The sequence below is a fragment of the Coenobita brevimanus genome, chromosome 15 (genome assembly GCF_032717465.1).
Source record: "Coenobita brevimanus isolate Jiangsu-jjx chromosome 15, ASM3271746v2, whole genome shotgun sequence".
Classification (NCBI taxonomy): domain Eukaryota; kingdom Metazoa; phylum Arthropoda; class Malacostraca; order Decapoda; family Coenobitidae; genus Coenobita; species Coenobita brevimanus.
The window spans coordinates 10654845-10663216 of record NC_136968.1 but is presented as its reverse complement, the minus strand read 5'-3'; the positions used below and the strand labels follow the sequence as shown (position 1 = coordinate 10663216).

Below are 8372 nucleotides of genomic sequence, written 5' to 3'. Positions count from 1 at the left end.
TAGATCAGGAAGGTCATACTCAATGGTCGAGGTCATATGGGGTTGAATTAATTTATCTTTAGTCTCATTTCAACCAGAGTGAACCCTATCATGGAGGTCGTATGGAGAGACCTTGTGGAAAAGCTTGTCAGAGGCATAATGAGCGATTCTTTGTGTCAACAGCTCAGGGCCCGCACTATCGGCATTTCATAATTATTATTGTTGTCGTTCATGACTTAGTTACTGTTTGAATAAAAGTAACATAACACTGCCTTGGAATATGACACGAGTAGAATATTTTTATATTACTGAAGAAGTATTAAAACAAATTATTTTTTGTTGTCATTACCAAAAATTTGGGTTAGATAATTATTGCTATGATATTTTTAGGATATAAAACCAAGTACATAAATATTTCTGAGATTTTAAATCCACATAGTACTGAACCGATTCTGAAATCTGTCGCAGTGATATATTACAAAATTTTTGTGCATAATGGTATTTTTCTTTGTTTTGTGCTCTTACATTAAGTGATCATCCCTGCTGTTTTTACACTACTGCCTTTTCTATATTAACGTCCACATAGCAGAACAAAACAGTTATGGTAAAATAGTTTATTATATAGGCAGAGCCAGGACATTTGAAGTGCGACTGACAAAGAAAACACCAAAATTGTGTGGGTCTTTCCACCAAGTCAAAAGGAAGGAATGGCACAGGAGAAGAATTAGATGATGAGGAAAGAAATTTTTGGCGAGGCAACAGGTGTCGGTTTGTAGCCCACATGTGCAGCAGTATTTACAGAGCAGGACACAGTCAGAAATATATATAAGAATCATTGACAGGGAGAGGAGCCAAACATTCCTGGAGACTAAGGCAGGTACTTGACACTTTACAATCTAGGATCTGGACACACAAAAGTCGCTCCAATTCATGCCATTCAGGATGCTTTATTTAGGTTCTAGTGCTGTTTCTTATAGTGAGGGCAAGGCACAGCATCCATAAGTTCTGGCCACTGTAAATCTCTTACGGTAGTAGTTGACTCTGGATCCATGTTCTGCTATGCCAGTCACAATGCCTGCAAGAGATTCCACTTAGGATTCAGCAGCCAATCACAAGATAAATTAGGAGGCCAACATAAGACAAATGGAGTGGTTAAACCATAATTATGTTTAAACTTTTATAACAGTTCTAGCCTATCCCCCTTCCCTAAACCTGCACACTGTCAGTGTCCTTTACTCTCAACAGCCATACTTTACCCTTCTCTAATTTTGCTCACAAAAATGTAAAAAACTGTAAATCACTCTGCAAACATCCCATTCTCAACTAACTACCTAAGCTCTTCTAATAGTATCCATTACATGAGTCAGTTCAACAGTTACGTGAGCAAGCTATGACCTATCTGGTTTTTGACATATCCTTATTTCTGACTGGAGTGAAGAAATCCAATTATTCTTCAGGTAGGTGAGGGCACTCGCAATTCACTCACTTTACAGTATAGCTATCCCTAGGTGACTACACTAAGGTGAAGGTAAATGGTTTCCTATAATTCAGGAAAATACAGTATTTGCCACATAGGGTGGTAACTATATAGCCAAACTCACATGTTTCATACATATTGTAAAAATAACAATGTACTTTAGTGGAGGGTCAGTGAAACAACCTAAAAAAATAAGATGAAAAGAAAATCCTGGGACTGGGATGGATCAACAGTTGATATACAAGGGACAGACCAAGACTTTCTGAGGATGACAGCATGGAATGTAACAGGGGTTAAGGATTTTTTTTCTATGCAAGGAAGAAGGAATCAAAGCTCGGAGCCCACCAACCGTTCTCTCCAAAAACAATACAACAGAGATCTAAATTCATTTTGAGATGCCTGGACACACAGCGTCTGAAAGTCTTGAGACCATAGGAAGTAAGAAATACAGACAAAGGGAGACAGTTCCAGGGCTGACCTTTTGCATGAATACAATAATTGGGAGTAACGCTTAACTCTTGCATTACAGAGTTAGAAAAGGAATGAGAGTTTGTTGCTAGATGGGTGCTATGCGTTTGTCGTAGTGGTGGAGGGCTGCAAGCAGATAGTTCAAAGGAGAGATGACATTAAAGTAGTGATAGAAGGGAGATAAAGATGCAACAGTGCGACGGAGAGACAGAGGTCGAAGGAAGCCAGCAAGAGAAGGAGTGTTAACCCGCGCCGTCCCGAGGACGTACTTCCACGTCCTCACATTTTGTTACAGCTAATCCCGAGGACGTACTTCAACGTCCTGCAATTGCAAGGTTCATAATTTCCAAAATTTTCAAAATTCGCGGGAGATTTTCGTTTCGCCCGGGTACCCAAGCCTCCCCTACCTGCCGCCAGGCGGGCAGCGTCCTAGACCCCGCGTGACCCGCGCTCGCCCTTGTCTCGGTCACTCACCTGCCAGCAGTGACCCAGGTCAGACATGGCGCGGAAAGGTCTCTCAGACGAGGAAATCGCATCCGTCCTGGAAGCCTTCACTGGAGACAGTGATTCTCCACTCGATGATGATGTGGTGGATCGCGATTACGTCCAGCCAGAGGAAGAAATAAGTAGCAGTGATGAGGAGGTCCCTTCGCCCCGAAAAACGCGGTATGTGACATACCGTAAGGCAAGGGAAGGCCAGCCTGCTCCCCAACCACGTGCACAGCTATCTCTCCATCACGATTCTGATCAGGACGAGGATGAGGACGATGAGGATGACGGAGGCCTAGGACGTGATATCGCCGCGTGGTTGGGAAAGGAGAAAATATCACCACGTGGATCAGAAGGTGGGGCGAGACGACACCTAAGTTATGGTCAAAGTACTTTGTCTGGGGAAGTGGCAAGTGGTGTGGTGGGATTGCTGGGAGAAAGGGAAAGTGTTGTGGCGGCAGCGCGGGGTGAAAGTGAGAGTGGTGTGGGGGTAGTGCGGGGTGAAGGGGCCAGTGGTGTGAGGGAGGCAGCACGAGCACGTGGTGCTCGTAGGCCTAGGGGAGAGGAGGTTGAGTCACTCCCCAGCACTTCTTTCGCCCCTGAATATTCACAAACTTCCTCCCCACAGCCCCAGGATGTGGGGAAAAGAAAGAAAGGGAAGGGAAAGGGTAAAGGAAAAGGGAGAGGGAAGAGAAGTGCGAGTGATGAGAGGCGCCGCTCTCCACCTCCCCAACCTCCCCCACCACCCTCACCTCCCCACCCTGACGAAGGGGACGATGGTGACGTGGCTGGAGACGGTGGTGTCACGTGGAACTGGGAGGATGGGAGTAATTTTACTCCCATCATTCACCCTTTCACTGAGGAGTGGCGGTCAGGTTGCACGGCTCCAGGTGTAAATGCTGGGTCGTCACGGTTAGATTTTTTCAACTTGTTCTTTGGTGAGGCGTTTGTTGGGCGCATAGTAGAACAAACAAATATTTTTTCACAATCCCATCGCCTTGAAAGTGAACGCTTAGGAACCACAAGCAAGCATGCAGAACAGTATGACTATCCCGTGACTATTTCAGAGATGTTCCTATTTTTTGCCCTGGTAATCTTGATGGGTGTGGTGAGGAAAAATCAAATTCCTGCCTACTGGACAACGGACCCAATCATCCTCACACCTTTCTTTGGAAAGGTGATGGGTCGTAACGGATTTCAGTTTATTCTCGGCCGCCTCCACTTTTTTGATGCAGATGATCCAGCCAATGCAAATAACACCGATAAAATGAGGAGAATTAGGCTGGTATTTGATCATTTACGGGAAATGTTCCGCTCCTCATTTTATCCCTACAGAGACCTCGTCATAGACGAGAGTCTTGTGTTGTGGAGAGGCAATATTTCCTTTAGGCAGTACATACCCAGCAAGAGACACCGTTTCGGGTTCAAGATCTTTGTTATGTGTGACTGTAAGACTGTTTATGTGCAAGACATAGTCTTGTACACGGGCGCACAGACAGATATAATAGAAGATCGGAGTATAGGACTCTCTGGGGCCGTGGTGAAGACAATGATAGAAGAGTACCTTCATCGTGGTCATGTGTTGTACCTGGACAACTGGTACACTAGCCCTCTTCTCGCTAGGTTCCTCCACCAACACGACACCGGAGTCTGTGGTACAGTCAAGAGAAACCGTCGCCATATGGTCAAGATAGGGAGGAAACTTGACAAGAATGAGGTGGTTTTCTTCCAGGCCAATAACATCCTTGCAACCCTGTGGAACCACAACAGGGAAGTTTGCCTACTATCAACTGTTCACAGCCCCCTGATGCACCGCACAGACTCCGTGGATCACCGTAGCGAGAGGAGGCGCAACGTATGGAAACCAGAGTCTGTACTTGCCTATAATCTGAACATGAGGCAAGTTGATCAGTCAGACTCGATGATTTCAAGTGTTGACTGTGCCAGGACCACGATGAAGTGGTACAAGAAACTCTTTTTCCACTTGCTCGACATCACGGTCCTGAATGCCCACTACCTGCACGCAATGACCACCGGAGTATCCGAGACCTTTGAGGGGTTTGTGAGGGAGCTGGCACGTGAAATAATCGCCCAGCATGTCCAGGACAGACCCCCACACCGCCCCCGCGCCCCCCGTGCTGCTCAGACTCCCCTACGTCTTGCAGGCCGCCACTACCCCAGCGCAATCCCTTCCGAACCAAACCGTCGTAAACCCCAGCGTCGCTGCCATGTATGTAAGCACTCGACAGTCAGACCATCCACGCAGAGAAAAGACACAAGATACGAGTGTGTTGAGTGCAATGTTGCGTTGTGCCTTCAGCCTTGTTTCAAGGAATATCATAATTTCCTACACTTCTGAAACTGTGTGGGAAGGCGAAATGACGCTCATGATAATGGTAAGGCCAGTCAGTAGGTGCTAAGTCAAATATAAAGTTGAAACGGGTGTTATTTTTTCAGAAAAGTAATGTATAAGATGAGAATTAGTGTAAGTGGAAAGAATTGTTATCAAAACTGGTCAGTAAATATGTGATAGCAAGGAAATAAAGTGGAAAAGGGTGTAATGTTAGCATGGATAAAACGTATAAGTTGAACATTACTGTAAGTTGTCATAATTGATGTCACGAGTACAGCCACATTCTGGTCAGTAAGTATGTGATAGGAATTATATACAGTGGAAGATGTTGTAATGTTAGTAGTAAGGTATTTTTTAAGTTGATTACTAGTGTAAGATGAAACAAATGATATCGCGATAACACTCCCTGTGTAAGTACGCGCAAATATGACGCTAAGTTCCATCGTACATTCAGAAATGATGTGATATCAATTATATCAAGTGTTTACATGTGCAATGTTAGTGTAGAATTATTATATAAGTACAAAAATAGGTTGTAAGTTGAACTAGTTGTCATAGCGACTTCACCGTGTGTGTTATTCATTCATTCATTGCCAGACGCCATCTGTCCCAAACGGGGTGGCCAAGGGCTTAGAGTTAATTGTTTTACAGGTAGGGGCACTAATCCTCCACCAACCCCACTTGACACGTAGGGATGCCAACAGCATCTGGTGTTCCCAGGCGGTCACCCATCCAAGTACTAACCAGACCCAATGTTACTTAACTTCGCTGATCGGACGGGAAGCGGTGTACTCAACGTGGTATGACCGTTGTGTTATTATGCGCTATTATTACGCTATATATTTACGTAAGGCCTTAAATAATCTCAAAACAGTTCTATAAAGTTGAAAAGTGTATAATAATATTAGAAAAGTATTATGTAAGTAGAAAAAGCACAATACGAGTTGAAACAACAGTCACAGCGAGTTCACTCACTACGTAAATAAGCGCTAACATTACGCTAAATGTTATCAAAAGGCCTGTGAATACGTAAAAACAGTTCAATAAAGTGTAAAATGGCATAATGTTATTGTAGAAGTATTATGTAAGTAAAAAAAATTATATGTATCATGATTTTAGAATGTTAGCGATTCATCGTGACCAAGTTGGCCGATTTTACTCGTTTCGCACGATGGTACAATGCTTATTTCTGCTCTATTTTTGTATAAAATCCAATATACTCTTTTATCACATATTTTTATGTTTGTAATAAATTCATTTCTACTTACTTTCATTGGTTTCCCAAACTTATAATACCATAGAAAACGTTTGAGGCTCACACCGCCTAGGGAGAACACGGGGCCAGGTGGGACCAAGGCATACCTGGTTAAGCTAATTAGGGACCCCGGGGACCACTTTCTTTGCCACCGGCCATTGTTTCTGACCAAAAGCGAAAGTTTAAGCAAAAAAAAAAGGGTTGAAAAATGCCCGGGATTGGGGGGTACCAGTGGTCGAAAAGTGGCCGGGACGGGGCGGGTTAATGAGACGAAAATCCTTTGACTCCACCTTGTTGAGAAGAGCTGTATGTGGGGAGCCTCCCCACATATGAGAGTTGTACTCTATACAAGGGTGAATAAAACCCGTGTATAAAGTCAACAACTAAGCAACGGTAAAGAAGGTATGGAGTCGGCTTAGCACAGATAATCTCTTGGAAGCAGATTTTACAACAGATGTAATATGATCTTTCCAAGGTAAATCCTGAGAGAATGAAACCTCAGATATGTTTAAAGATGATGCAGGCTTGAGCTGGATATTATTAAATATTAGTGGGTACTCCTGTAGAAGACTTTGTTGGGTAGATAGATGTAAGAACTGGATCTTTGATCCATTAAAAACAACAAAATTGCTTTTACCCCAGTCAGAGATACGAGCTAAGTCAGGCATTAGGTGTGCCATAGACTTATCCATTGCTTGTTGAAGTAACTGCAGAGATGGACGCTGAGGGAAGCAAATGGAAAGGTGAAGGGTGGGATCATCAGGATATGAGTGGATAGGGTTAGAAGCTTCGAAGGTCGTTGATGAATAAAGGGAAGAGAGTTGGTGATAGGACAGAGCCCTGAGGAACACAATTATTGATGAATCTATAAGAACAGTGGCCGTCTACTACAAGAGCAGCTATAGAACGACCAGAAAGGAAGGCACAGATAGAAGGATAGAAACCGTAAGAGGGCAGTTTGGAAATAAAAGATTTATTCCAGACTCGAACGAAAGCCTTTGGGATGTCAAGTGCAATGGCTTGCTAAAGTCCCGAAAGGAGGATGACCAGGAGTCTGAAAGGTAGGTGACAAGACTGCCAGTGGAGCATCCGTGATAGAATCCATACTGACGATCAGAAAGTAGGTTATGATAGGAAAGATTCTTTAAAATTTTTGGTTAAGAATAGACTCAAAAACTTTGAGATACAAGATGTTAAAGCAATTGGGTGATAATTAGAGGGTTGGGAATGGTCACCCTTCTTTGGGAAAGGCTGAATGCGAGCAAACTTCCAACAAGAAGAAAAGGTACAAGTTAACAGAAAAAGGCAAAAGAGTTTACCTAGGCAGGTTGTAAGCACAGAAGCACAGTTCTTGAGAACCTTATTAATATTGAGGCCAGTGATGGCAGAAAATACATCAGCTGAAATTTTAATGTCAGCTAAGAGGAAGTGAAAGTGGGGAAGTGACGTAGGAACAGCACCGAAATTTTCTAAGGTGGAATTGGAGGAGAAAGTGAGGGCGAAGAGCTCTGCTTTATCAATAGAAGAAATAGTTACAGAGCCGTCAGAGTGGAAAAGAGGAGGGAAGGATGATGAGGTAAAGTTGTTAGAAAGGTTCTTGGCAAGGTGCCAGAAGGAGCGGGAAGAACTCGAGTTGGGGAGTTGAGAGCATTTAGTACGGATGATGTTATTTTTAGTAGGGCAAAGAACATGCTTAGCACGATTCCAGGCAGAAACATAAAAGAGATGTGATTCAGGGGTAAATTGGCTCCTGTACCTTTTACAGACCCTCTCCTTGTTGTGAACAGCATTAGAACAAGCATGATTAAACCAAGGCTCTCTTGCATTAGTCAAAGGATATGAGAAAGGAATTAACGCTTCCATGCCTGAGAGAATAACCTCCTTAATGAGTGAGGCACACTCAGATGGCTCCCGGCCATGGAAGCAATAATCATTCCAGGGAAAATAAACGAAGTACTGCCTGAGGGCCTCCCAATCAGCAGCTTCAACGTGCCACAATCGACGTTTCTTTGGAGGGTCCACTGGCCCTTCTGGAGTGATAGGACAGGTTAAGGTAATAAGGTTGTGATTTGAAGAGCCCAACGGAGAAAAAAGATTAACAGTATACGCAGAAGGATTAGTTGTAAGGAAGAGGTCATGTAGGTTGGAGCTCTCTCCAAGGTGGTCAGGGATAAGGGTAGGGTGCTGTACAAGCTGTACTAGGTCATTAAGGACAGAAAATACGTACGGTTGTTCCCCAGATGGATCAGTGAAAGGAGAAGAGAGCCAAAGGTGATGGTGAACATTGAAATCTCCTAGAATGGAGATTTCAGAGAAAGGAGAAATGGATAGGATGTGTTCCTTAGTAGAAG

General features: G+C 43.7%; 1 non-coding gene across 1 annotated transcript; it reads right to left on the bottom strand.

Annotated features, from left to right (window-relative positions):
• Window positions 1-5461: 5461 nt before the first annotated feature.
• On the bottom strand, window positions 5462-5580 carry LOC145390826 (5S ribosomal RNA). Its single transcript, XR_013895738.1, has one exon. It is a non-coding gene; the product is annotated as a 5S ribosomal RNA (ribosomal RNA).
• Window positions 5581-8372: the final 2792 nt, after the last annotated feature.